General features: G+C 50.6%; 1 protein-coding gene and 1 long non-coding RNA gene across 5 annotated transcripts in view; one reads left to right on the plus strand and one right to left on the minus strand.

Annotated features, from left to right (window-relative positions):
* Window positions 1-6,902, plus strand: part of LOC142931078 (uncharacterized) — a 47,992-nt gene extending 41,090 nt beyond the window's left edge. The window contains exons 2-3 of the long non-coding RNA XR_012947085.1: window positions 4,411-4,765; window positions 6,726-6,902. This is a non-coding gene — a long non-coding RNA (uncharacterized LOC142931078). The remainder of the gene's footprint in view (window positions 1-4,410; window positions 4,766-6,725) is intronic.
* LOC116952799 (IQ motif and SEC7 domain-containing protein 1-like) overlaps window positions 1-12,513 on the minus strand; it is a 519,292-nt gene that overhangs the window by 434,974 nt on the left and 71,805 nt on the right. The window lies entirely within an intron of this gene.

Raw genomic sequence — 12,513 nt, forward strand, 5'->3', positions numbered from 1 at the left:
TGTAGTGTACTAATTCAGCCCACCGGTGTGTTGGAGAGTAAATCCACAACATTTACAATTTGAGTAGTACGACGTTTCGCTGGTAATTACATCAACCGGCATCATCGGGCGGTGGCATTTCGTTGACGTGACAAATCCCTTACTAATTGGCCGTGTCGGGTGGTGGAGGATTTTCGACACGTTGATCTAACCCCAAACACCTTCAGTGCGAATGACATTGGTCGCGAAAGCCCGCGCGTTCAACAGGGGTCCGTATCGGTCTAGCGGCCGTGGGAGGGCCTCGTGGATGCCCGTGAAGGTCGTGGGGATTGTTTGACACTCATACTTCACCGCGTCGCTCAATGAGCGTCGTGACGATGCAGTCCTTGAAAGAGCCCACGGCATGCGGATTCGGAGCCGCCGGGAGTTTGCCTTCCCCCCCACCCCCTCCCCCTTAGGAGCCATCTATTTAGTAGGTACGCAAAAATCTTTCAAAACTTGACCCCTTCCTCCCCTTCCCTGTAGGCACGCGTACTTTTTACACTCCCCCCCACCCCCGAATCCTACAGAACGGCCGATATTTAATCCACGCAGAAACGATCAAGGATGAATAATATTAACGTGTTTAAGCAAATGGATAGTCCACCGCCGGCTGCATTAAATAATTAAGTTTGCGTACCTTGGCCACTTATTTTGCTGAGCTGCGTGATAGCTCGCAGTCAGGGGGGCACGGTGGCACACGAGTGACGCCTCTCCCACAGTCCCACCTCTCCCGGTAGTACTTGTTGTCTGACAGCTGAAGACACTGAACTGTGGCTCATTTGAAGACCAATGCAGACAAATTATTATCGAAGCTTCAACCCCCACCCCCCCGTTTCCTATGCGTAAGCACAATGTCAGTAGACCCCCCCATACGCAAGCGTACGCATTTAGGTTAACCCCCCCCTCCCCCCTCCATTCGTACATACTCAATGGGTGGCCCCTTACCTCCGATTAGCACGGTTGGCTACGTGCGACGCGAAGGAAGTTCAAAGTACACACATGGACGATACAATAATATCGGTGGGGGGGGGGTGGGCAGGCTGGTGGGGCTTCCCATCGTTACAGCACCGCGACGGAACGATCCCTGGCGAACGCGAATCGACGATGTGCGTGCAGCAACGAAGCGTTGCTGGCGACGTAACGATCGAGAGCGAATTGCATCGATCCGTCATTGGCGCACCTCCAGAACGATCCCGCGCGCTCACAAACACGCGCTCTGATCTCGGAAGCCGGAGCGTGCTTGATGTTGCGATCGCAAGTTTCCTGACTCCGGTGTTAAATTATGAAGCGCTTGTCATAATCTGAAATGCACTTAATATTTCAGCGTCGTAAGGCCCACCGAAGGATGAACCCCTTTCGCGGGGAAATTGAAAACAAAATTCATCTGCGCGGGCGATTAACAACAACAATAATAACATCCGGCACACACGATTAACAGAAATCAATAATAACCGATGATTGATAACCAATCAACGATTGATATCAATAATCGATTTGTATTAACAACCGATTGATATCAATATCGGATTGATAGCAGTAATCGATTGCTATCAATAACCCATTGATGTGAAATTGAAAGATCCTCAGAAATCAATAATAACCGATTATTGATATCACTAATAGATTGATATCGATAATCGATTGATATAAATAAATGATTAACATCAATCATTATTGATTATCGCAACCAATAATTATTGATGATTGATATCAATGGATTATTATTAATATTAATATTTATTGATTATTGATATCAATAGATTATTTATTGATCATATCACGCTCCAGTTGCCGAAATCAATCTGCGTGTTTGTGCGCGTGAATAACTTCTCGACATACTCCAATGCGGTTCTCGATTATCGATCAATAATATATTTACATCAATAATCAATTAGTATCAATAATCGATTGATATCAATAACCGGTTAAACTTAGATTGAATCAATCGGTTATTGATATCACTCAAAGTTAAACGATTCGCTGAAATATAAAAAAACGAATGATATCAATCTGCAACAACAACAACAACCGCCATTCGCCACTAAGTGGCGGTGACGTCATCACGACGCTTGTGCCAGGCCATGTGCACCTTGAGGCCTACGTGAAGTGTCGATCGCCCGCTGGCAGGAAGTCACGGGGGCAGACCCAAGCGCCACGGGTCGACGGCCTGAGATGACTGAGATGACTGGCTGATGCACCACCTGTGCCCCCTACTGTGCCAAAACCACGACTAAAAATATCAATCTGCGCGCACGCGCACACACACACACCTGGGTCGGTCTCTGCCATCACCGGCTTAGCGAGTGACACCACGAGAACAATTCGTCAAATAAACAAAGAACCCCCTCCCTGCCCCCCCTCCCCCCTCTCATAAATGTCAGGCTGTCATTTAACACAACTTAACCTTTGGTAAATGATGCTCATTTGTCATGCGTTGTTGTGATTTTTTCATGGCTTTACCCCAGAGGGGACTGAACGATCACATTGTCATCGTCGTCAATTTTACTCACGGACCCCCCCCCGCCCCCCCCAGGCCCCCCACCGCCCCTCTCGCCCCCCACCAAAGCTTAATGTCAAAAACATCGAACTGCAATCATCTGGACGAGAGCTCGGCTCCTCTCAGGAACGTTCTCACATTCTGTAAATAATCTCGCAGCCAGGCCATGCGCATTCATGCCGCCGCCGCTGCTGCTGCTGATGCTGCGAACGTGAGCCAGGCACACACAGTGCTGTGTGCGGTGAGCCGGTAGTGTAGTGGTTAGCGCTACGCTGCGCCACGGACCCGGCCACTCGGGTTGGATTCCCGCTCACGGCCAACACCAGTGACGGGTAATCTGAACCCGTCCTCGGCCTCCCCTAGGTCGACTCAGCCTCAAATGAGTACCTTGGTGCGGTGTGTAAACATTGCAACTTTGGAGACAAAGGCGGCCGGGCGTGGTGCTGGCCACCCCCTCCCCCCCGTGTGCTGTTCCGGCCTTCATAGATGCTCGCCAACAGCACTTGCCCCAATAGTTTGTTACAGGCTATACGGGCGATATTTGTCTTTGTCTTTTGTGTCACACGCAGTACTGCTGCTGTAGAATGTCTCACAAACACACAGTGCCGTGTGACACACACACAGTGCCGTGTGACACACACACAGTGCCGTGTGACACACACACAGTGCCGTGTGACACACACACAAACACACAGTGCCGTGTGATACACACACACACAGTGCCGTGTGGCACACACACACACAGTGCCGTGTGATACACACACACAGTGCCGTGTGACACACACACACAGTGCACTGTGACACACACACAGTGCACACACACAGTGCCGTGTGACACACACACAGTGCCGTGTGACACACACACACACAGTGCCGTGTGACACACACACACAGTGCCGTGTGACACACACACAGTGCCGTGTGACACACACACAGTGCACTGTGACACACACACAGTGCACTGTGACACACACACAGTGCACACACACACAGTGCAGTGTGACACACACACAGTGCACACACACACACAGTGCAGTGTGATACACACACACAGTGCACACACACAGTGCCGTGTGACACACACACACAGTGCCGTGTGACACACACACACAGTGCCGTGTGACACACACGCACACACACAGTGCCGTGTGACACACACACACAGTGCTGTGTGACACACACACAGTGCAGTGTGACACACACACAGTGCACACACACACAGTGCCGTGTGACACACAAACACAGTGCCGTGTGACACACAAACACAGTGCCGTGTGACACACACAAACACAGTGCCGTGTGACACACACAAACACACAGTGCCGTGTGACACACACACACAGTGCACTGTGACACACACACACACAGTACACACACATACACAGTGCACACACACAGTTCCGTGTGACACACACAAACACACAGTGCCGTGTGACACAAACACACAGTGCCGTGTGACACAAACACACAGTGCCGTGTGACACAAACACACAGTGCCGTGTGACACACACACACAGTGCCGTGTGATACACACACACACAGTGCCGTGTGGCACACACACACACAGTGCCGTGTGATACACACACACAGTGCCGTGTGATACACACACACAGTGCCGTGTGGCACACACACAGTGCCGTGTGACACACACACAGTGCACTGTGACACACACACAGTACACACACATACACAGTGCACACACACACAGTGCCGTGTGACACACACACAGTGCAGTGTGATACACACACAGTGCCGCCTCTGTAAATGTAGTGGTGCTGAAATGCACCCGTCTCACGCACCAATCGCTAATTGAAAAAGCTCGATTATGTCGCGTATTAACAGCGATGTACTGTATAAAAGAAGACCCCTTATTTACCAATCTGCTCCCACAGGGGATTACAGCTGAGCGGGATTTTGTGTTTGTTCAAAGCTTGCCACATTCCGTCGTCGTCGTCATCATCATCATCGCTGCCGCCGCTCAGCAATATGAGTAACGTCGAGTGGGAATGACGAGACGAGGGGCAAAAACGACGACGAGACGTTCGTCATCACTCCATCACGGATTACCGCGTCTCGCGACACGACGCTGGAATGAATATCTCCGCCGCAGCTACCCTGGCCTCTACATCGCCTGCCACGACCGAGACGCCTGCAATGCGCCCCCGGGTCTCGTCAAATCTTCCAAGCTAAGCGGGGCTTCGATCCTGTTCGTCGCTTGGATGGGGCGACCACCGCCAAGCGCAACGCGTAAGAAGGTTGTCACCTTGCCAGCAATATCATCCATAGCAGAGGTTTTTTTTTTTTGGGGGGGGGGGTGGGGTTAGATCGCGTAAATATGTAGATGTGTCGTTACGCCAGCCGCCACCCGACACAGCCAACTAGTAAGGGTTGTCACGTAAACAGAACGTGGCCAATTCGTCACGAGTACAGCAACACCGGTGTGTCGGAGAGCCAAGCCACAATATTTACAAACTGAGTGCGACGTTTCGCCAGTAATAACAACCATTAAAATTATAGACTGATCATTTCTTCGTCAGTGGGCAAACGTACAAAATCAGCAGGGGATCAAATACTTTTTTCCCTTACTGTAGATAGATTCAAAGGAAATACAAAATAATACATAATCTACGACGTTTCGATCGCAACACAAGCATTCGTTTTTTTTCTGATGACGAACGCTTGTGTTGCGATCGAAACGTCGTAGTTTTTTTTAAAATAATGCTTTGTTATTTTCTTTAAACCTATCTACGTGACTTTAACGAAAGACCCAAAGAATATTAATTCCTGCAGTCACGAAAGCTTTAAGTCAAGATTTGGTTTGACACTGTTGAGACTAAGCCCCAAAGAAGGCTGTCTCTGGTGTAGACCAATCAGTTTCAAAGACAATGCCATACATTTTTTTTATTTAAAGCTTTCGTGACTGCAGGGATCCACATTCTTGGTTCTTTCGGTAAAGTCACGTAGAAGGGAAACAATAAAATAATAAAAATATAAAACAATAAAATCCTCACGACGTTTCGACTGATGATGATTGCTTGTGTCGCAGTCGAAACGTCGTGTGAAAACCACACCTGATGATGATTGCTTGTGTTGCAGTCGAAACTTCGTGAGAATTGTATTGTTTTATATTTTTATTATTGTATTGTTTCCCTTCTACGTGATGTCTTTACCGAAAAAAACAAGAATATGAATGCCATATATTATCAGAGCATATTCGTTTGCATGTTCGCCACAAGTACGTGTGGATAATGCAGACATGATTCATTGCAAAATGTTTATATTCGGTGTATGGACATCTTAACACAACATGTTTTTTTTTGCCAAGAAAGAGTAAAACGAATGATTATTTTCCCCATATTTTGCTACTTGGCAAAAAAAGGTCCCATGTTGTAGCTGGTCACCAGTAATGATTTCTGAACTCAAATTAGTACCATGTTGCGGTGTGTAAACATCGCCACTTGGAAGACAAAGGCGGCCGAGCGCGTGGTGCTGCCCACCCACCACCTCGTGTGCCGTGCCGGCCTTCATAGGTGCTCGCTAACGGCACTTGCCCCAACGGTATGTTAAGGCTATACGGAGGATATTTGTCTTTGTTTGAAAGAACACAAGTCCGAGTTATTTCCTGCTCGCATCCCGTTTCCAGCCCCTGAGGCAGCGGTGGAAATTCTACATTCACACGGCAGGGGCAGGTTTATCCAATGGACGATCACAGATGGGTTCCCCACGAAGTGGAAGGCAGTAATCCAGCACTGCGGTGGCAGCAGCGATGGTCAGTTGGATCGCACAACTGCTGCGGAATTCCCTTCCCGTGGGCCTCAAGGTGCCATACCCTGGCTCGCCCTAGGATAAGGCGGTCCACAAAGTGGACTAATCGCCGTCTGTTTTCATCTGTACTGGGGAGGAGGAGGAGGAGGGGGGGGGGTAGAGTGTTTCCCCCTCAAGTAAGGGTTCTACGATTTCCTCCCACACACTTGTATAAACAATCGTCATTCATTGGCTCAGAGCTACTTTGAAATCAAAAAGCCCAATGCACGGCCCCCTTTTCTGATGAAGAGTCCCACGACTCAGCCTGGGCTCTCCTGGATAAATAAGACAACTTACACATTTGCTATTTTATCGACCCTGATGGGATGATGGTGGGTTGAGTCAGTGAACCCTCCCCCCACCCCCCACCCCCCACCCCCCACCCCCCACTCTCCCCAAACAGGATTTGAACCCTCAAGCTTTCCGATTGGGAGCAGCTCGCTCAACTGCTGAGCCACTTGGCCAGCTTGTAAGAGTCTCCATCTAAGTCAGGTGGGACTCGTCCTTCAATGAGTAATAAATGGTGCGGTGTGTAAAACATCAGCGCTGATTTCTTTACAACTGTTTTGTGTGTGTGCGCGCGTTTTAGTTTATCGTCCTTCCGCCGCACCTCTGATTATCCTGATTGGCGACGTACGGTGCGATGGAAGTTCAACATACACAGTATGCGCGTTTGCAGAAACAATTCCAGTGGGATATTTTAAATATGTGCTTCCCTTTCTGTAATAAATGTTATTCTTCCGGCCCTCCCCCCTCCTCCCCCCTCCCACCTCTTTGCAAAGGACGGTTTTGTTCACTCACTTGTTTGTGCATCCATTATTTATTTTCGCCAAATTATTTATTTTCTTCCTCTCCCCTCTGCGAAGTGAATGAGGCAGTCGCTTCTCAGCGCCTCACTGATGTATTTTTAATGCTCGATTTAAATGTCATCACTGTGCCACGCTTTGGCATTTCAAGGCCGGCCGACGGTCTCCCCCGCGAGCTTCCGGCAAGGAGCGGCCCGGCAAACGAAGCGACGTCGGGAAACGATAGCGAGAGTGACGGGGACGGGGAATGCGCACGGTGGAGTTTGACGATCGCAACACAAGGTTCAGAGCCATCACATCCAAAATTGTTCCGACGGGGGAATGTAGGCTTGGGCAGCATGGAGTCACGGATAGGAGGGATGGTGGCCCGTGGATAAATTATTAAACTAAAATGTGTTTTTTTTTTAGATTGTAAGGCTCAACTAAGCGATGTAGCTCTTTAACAGAAGCGGCCTGGTCATACAATGAGAGCTCAACGAAGTGGCTTAACATCACGTGGAAATTCTCGAAGCGGCTGAACACTCTGAAAGCGCGATGTTGATTCTAAATGTGGTGCGAAACACCGGTGGTGCCTGACAAAAAAATCCAAACGACCACGAGGAGAGAGAACACGCACACTCTAAATATACAGGCATCAGAGTCGGGATCGAACTCACGACTTCCTGTAAATCAGGCGAGGTAGTTAACATCTCCATCGTGGTCAAGGAAGGTTGCTAGTTCAAATCCTGGGGGGCTGGTTGACTTGGCCCATTATCCCTCTACGGTCGGTAAAGCAAGGGCAGTACCACTTTGTGGGGAGCCAAGAGTACTTGTCCTATGGATATGTCCACCCATGCCATAGAAATGTGGAATACTGTATATACCACTGTCTCAGGGCTGTAACCATGTGATTAGCAACCAACGCCTCGATGCTTATTTGAGCAGGAAATCCCTTTGACTTGTCATCCAACAGTAGATTGACCATGGATGACGACGATGCTGACGATGACCCCAAGGGCCGGGTCGGCCGAAATCTCTCCCGACATACCCGGGCAAAGTGGAATTGCTTATGCCTCAAAAGTAACAGAAAATGGCTATTATTCCCCACAAACTTTGCTTTTGTGACCAGGACAGTGATATTTTGAAATGTGCCTATTTTCAATGAGAAAACGTGGTGTGAATTTGTGGCTTTCCTTCACGTAAAGTCCCGGTCACAAAATCACAGTTTGTGGGTGAATAATAGCCATTTTCTGTACTTTTGAGGCATAAGCAACAACACTTTTGAGGCATAAGCAACAACACTTACTACCCAGGAACAAAAAAAAGTCGCGTTACATAGTGTTATATTATTTATCCGACCGCGAATCCGGGTTAACGAGGATGGCACAACGTTGCTTCGTTCGAGACGCGGGCGGGCATGCCAACGCAGATGCTCGCGAGATGCTGGAGGGGGCGGCGGCGGCGGGTGGGTGGGTGGATGGGGGTGGGTGGGGGTGGGTGGCGGTGGGTGCCCGTTTAATCTTTGGCGCTGAGCGAACGCCGATATAATGACACAATTTGTTGCTACTGCTGCTGGTGTCGCCGCCGCAGCTGCCCCGGGTGGCATTGGTGCGCAAGCTCAGTAAACAAAACAACAACAACAGCAACAACAACAACTCCACACGTTGGTCAACAATAACATCACGTGCGGGGCCTTTAAAGGGAAAGGATGCCACTTGCGATGCTTCTGGCAAGCGACTCGTCTACATTGGCCATGAAAGAGGTCCACTGTCTGAAATGTCACCGATTGTCCACTTATTATTTGAAGGCTACACAGTGTTATTGACAAACGTGTTCAGCTTTTTACCGATGCAATGTGTTTTTGGGGGTGGGGGGGGGGGGGGGCGGAGGATGCTGCGAGTCTCCGCATGCACGCACGGACACGCGTACACAAAGTCAAAGATCCCCCGCATGGCCCACATAGACTGTTGGGGAAAAGTGCCATTAGCGAGCACCTACGATGGCCATCGCGGTGCACACGAGTGGGGTGGTGTGGCCTGCTCCGGCATTGTGTGGCAGGCGCTGATGTTCACACACACCGCACCAGGTACCCATTCAAGGCCGAGTCTACTCACGGGAGGTCCAGGAGCGGCTCCGCACAATTCGCCGCCCATGTTGGGCCGTGGGTGGGGAATCGAACTCGGCTCGCCGGTCCCGCAGCGCAGCGCGCTAACCACGGCGTCACCGCCGCCCACCGCCACGTACGCACGCGCACGCAGGCACGCGCACGCAGGCACGCGCACGCAGGCGCGCGCACGCAGGCACGCGCACGCAGGCACGCGCACGCGCGCTCAGATGCGGTGAAGCGCAGTGGCAGCACGCGCCAGAGCAGCAGGTGGCATCACAGCGGCGAGGCGCGGTGGTTGGGGTCGAGGGTCGCGGGGGCAGCGGGCAGCAGACGCGGGCAGACGCGCGACGGCGGTGGGTGATGCGATTAGGTCATTGTCGTCGTGGTCACAGTTAACCACCGGCCGTGGTCTATCCACTGCTGGATGAAGCCTTGCGCGGACGGAGACGAGCCACGGCCAGTTGGCCTTCGGGGGTGCCACGGCTGCCCGCCCGAGAACGTTGGCAGCGGCGGGCACGTGCCGATCCACTGCTGGATGTCGTGCGGAACGCGCAGGTTACTTAGACGTTGCGCTGGAGCGCTCGGGGTGATGGCGGTCTCGAGGGGACGGTACGAGAATGGCTCTTCTCGAGATGCCCTGTGCCGCCCGGCGCGAAGGGCCGCAGTAAAAGTGGCAACATTAATCGAGTTGGGTTTTTTTTTTTTGGGGGGGGGGGGGGGGTGGGGAAGGGTTAGATCGCCCTGGTTACGTTTCCAGACGCACAGCCCTCGTCGCCCTTCGTAGGTGCCAGAGGCGACAGCCACATTTGTGGCTGTCGCCTGATGATGGTGGTTGTAATTACTGGCGAAACGTCGCACTCAGTTTGTAAATGTTGTGGCTTGGCTCAACGACACACCGGTGTTGCTGTACTAGTCACGAATTGGCCACGTTCTGTTTACGTGACAACCCTTACTGGTTGGCTGTGTCAGGTGGCGGCTGGCTTAACGACACATCTACATATTTACGCCATCTAACCCCACCCCCCCAAAAAAAAACCTCTGTTATGGATGATGTTGCTGGCAAGGTGACAACCTTCTTACGCGTTGCGCTTGGCAGTGTTCGCCCCATCCAAGCGACGAGCAGGATCGAAGCCCCGCTTAGCTTGGCAGATTTGACGAGACCCGGGGGCGCATTGCGGGCGTCTCGGTTGTGGCAGGCGATGTAGAGGCCAGGGTAGCTGCGGCGGAGATATTCATTCCAGCGTCGTGTCGCGAGACGCGGTAATCCGTGATGGAGCGATGACGAACGTCTCGTCGTCGTTTTTGCCCCTCGTCTCGTCATTCCCACTCGACGTTACTCATATTGCTGAGCGGCGGCGGCGATGATGATGATGACGACGACGACGGAATGTGGCAAGCTTTGAACAAACACAAAATCCCGCTCAGCTGTAATCCCCTGTGGGAGCAGACGGGTAAAAAAGGGGTCTTCTTTTGTACATCGCTGTTAAAACGCGACATAATCGAGCTTATTCAATTAGCGATTTAAAATATTGACCCCCCCCCCCCAAATTGATTTGTTCAAGGTGCGTGAGACGAGTGCATTTCAGCGGCACTATGTGTGTGTGTCACACGGCACTGTGTGTGTGTGCACTGTGTGTGTCACACGGCATTGTGTGTGTGTCACACTGCACTGTGTGTGTCACACGGCACTGTGTGTGTGTCACACGGCACTGTGTGTGTGTGTGTGCGCTGTGTGTGTGCACTGTGTGTGTCTCCAGACCTTAATCCCATAGAAAATCTGTGGAGGAAGCTGAAGGTTCGAGTTGCCAAACGTCAGCCTCGAAACCTTAATGACTTGGAGAAGATCTGCAAAAAGGAGTGGGACAAAATCCCTCCTGAGATGTGTGCAAACCTGGTAGCCAACTACAAGAAACGTCTGACCTCTGTGATTGCCAACAAGGGTTTTGCCACCTAGTACTAAGTCATGTTTTGCAGAGGGGTCAAATACTTATTTCCCTCATTAAAATGCAAATCAATTTATAACACTTTTTGGCATGCGTTTTCCTGGATTTTGTTGTTGTTGTTATTCTGTCTCTCACTGTTCAAATAAACCTACCATTAAAATTATAGTCTGATCATTTCTTTGTCAGTGGGCAAACGTACAAAATCAGCAGGGGACAAAATACGTTTTTTCCCTCACTGTACGTGACTTTACCAAAAGACCCAAAGAATATCGCGTCAGACCAGAGAACGCCAAAAGGCGAACAGCACAAAGACCATGCCACTATCAGGGCATTCATAGCTCGGGGTGAGCAGCTACAACATGGGACATTTTTTTCCTTGCAAAAGGTTTCTATTTTGGTGTTTGAACATCTTAACACCTGTTTCATTGACAGAAAGGGTAAAACTATTCTGGCAAAAAAAGGTCCCGTGTTGTAATCATCACTGGTGTTGTGGCCGCGAGCAGGAATCGAACTCGTGAATCCGGGTCCATAGCGTAGCGCGCTAATTGCTAAGCCACCGCTCCCCACAAAAACCCCACTGTCACCCCCTACACTCAAATGTGGGGGAAATTTTACACTCGTTAATAACCGCAAAAACGACTCTTCCAAAGGAATACACCCATAACGCATCGTTCATGCACATGAATATACAAGGCTACGAAATGAACAAACCTGCTGGTGCAGCAAGGAAAGGAGCAGCCACAACAACATCCATTCCCACAATGCGACCAAGGCCGCTTAATGAATTAGACGCAGAGTATCAAATCGGATTTCTCGAGGCCAAATAAAGATTCCGAATTTGATTGCATCGTTCGCTCGTTCAATCGGGAGATTGGTGAGGAGGTGGGGGGGGAAGCAAAGCAAATTTAAATAAACATCTTTCTTATTTTCCAAATCATCTAATTCCTCCTGCTTGCAATATGCCGCAGTATTTCAAGATTGCGGGCCACGCTGGGACCTATTTAAGCACTTCGGGGAACGCAGTTTTGATTCGTAAAGCATGTACGCAAACGCAAATTGCATCACTTCGTATCGTAGGGAGCCGTGGTGGTGGTGGTGGAGGAGGGGGGGGGGGATTCTAGACTGGAGAGAGGTGCCCGTGAGACGTCGTACGAATTGGCGAACTCACAATTAGCCTTCAGAGCACAATTATTTAGTTACCATCCAGCAAGTGGCCGGTTCGTTTTCACGCTTGAATGAACGACGCCTCCCTGGCACCGACCAAGCCTCCCGGTGGCCCCGCCGACAGAAGGTGGCGGAGAAGGCGGAACGACCGACGGAGCGATTCTTTATCGACCACGCCTTTTCCGAACCAAC

The sequence above is a fragment of the Petromyzon marinus genome, chromosome 48 (assembly GCF_048934315.1).
Source record: "Petromyzon marinus isolate PM22_M1 ecotype Great Lakes invasive population chromosome 48, UKy_Petmar_22M1.pri1.0, whole genome shotgun sequence".
In the NCBI taxonomy this organism is placed as follows: domain Eukaryota; kingdom Metazoa; phylum Chordata; class Hyperoartia; order Petromyzontiformes; family Petromyzontidae; genus Petromyzon; species Petromyzon marinus.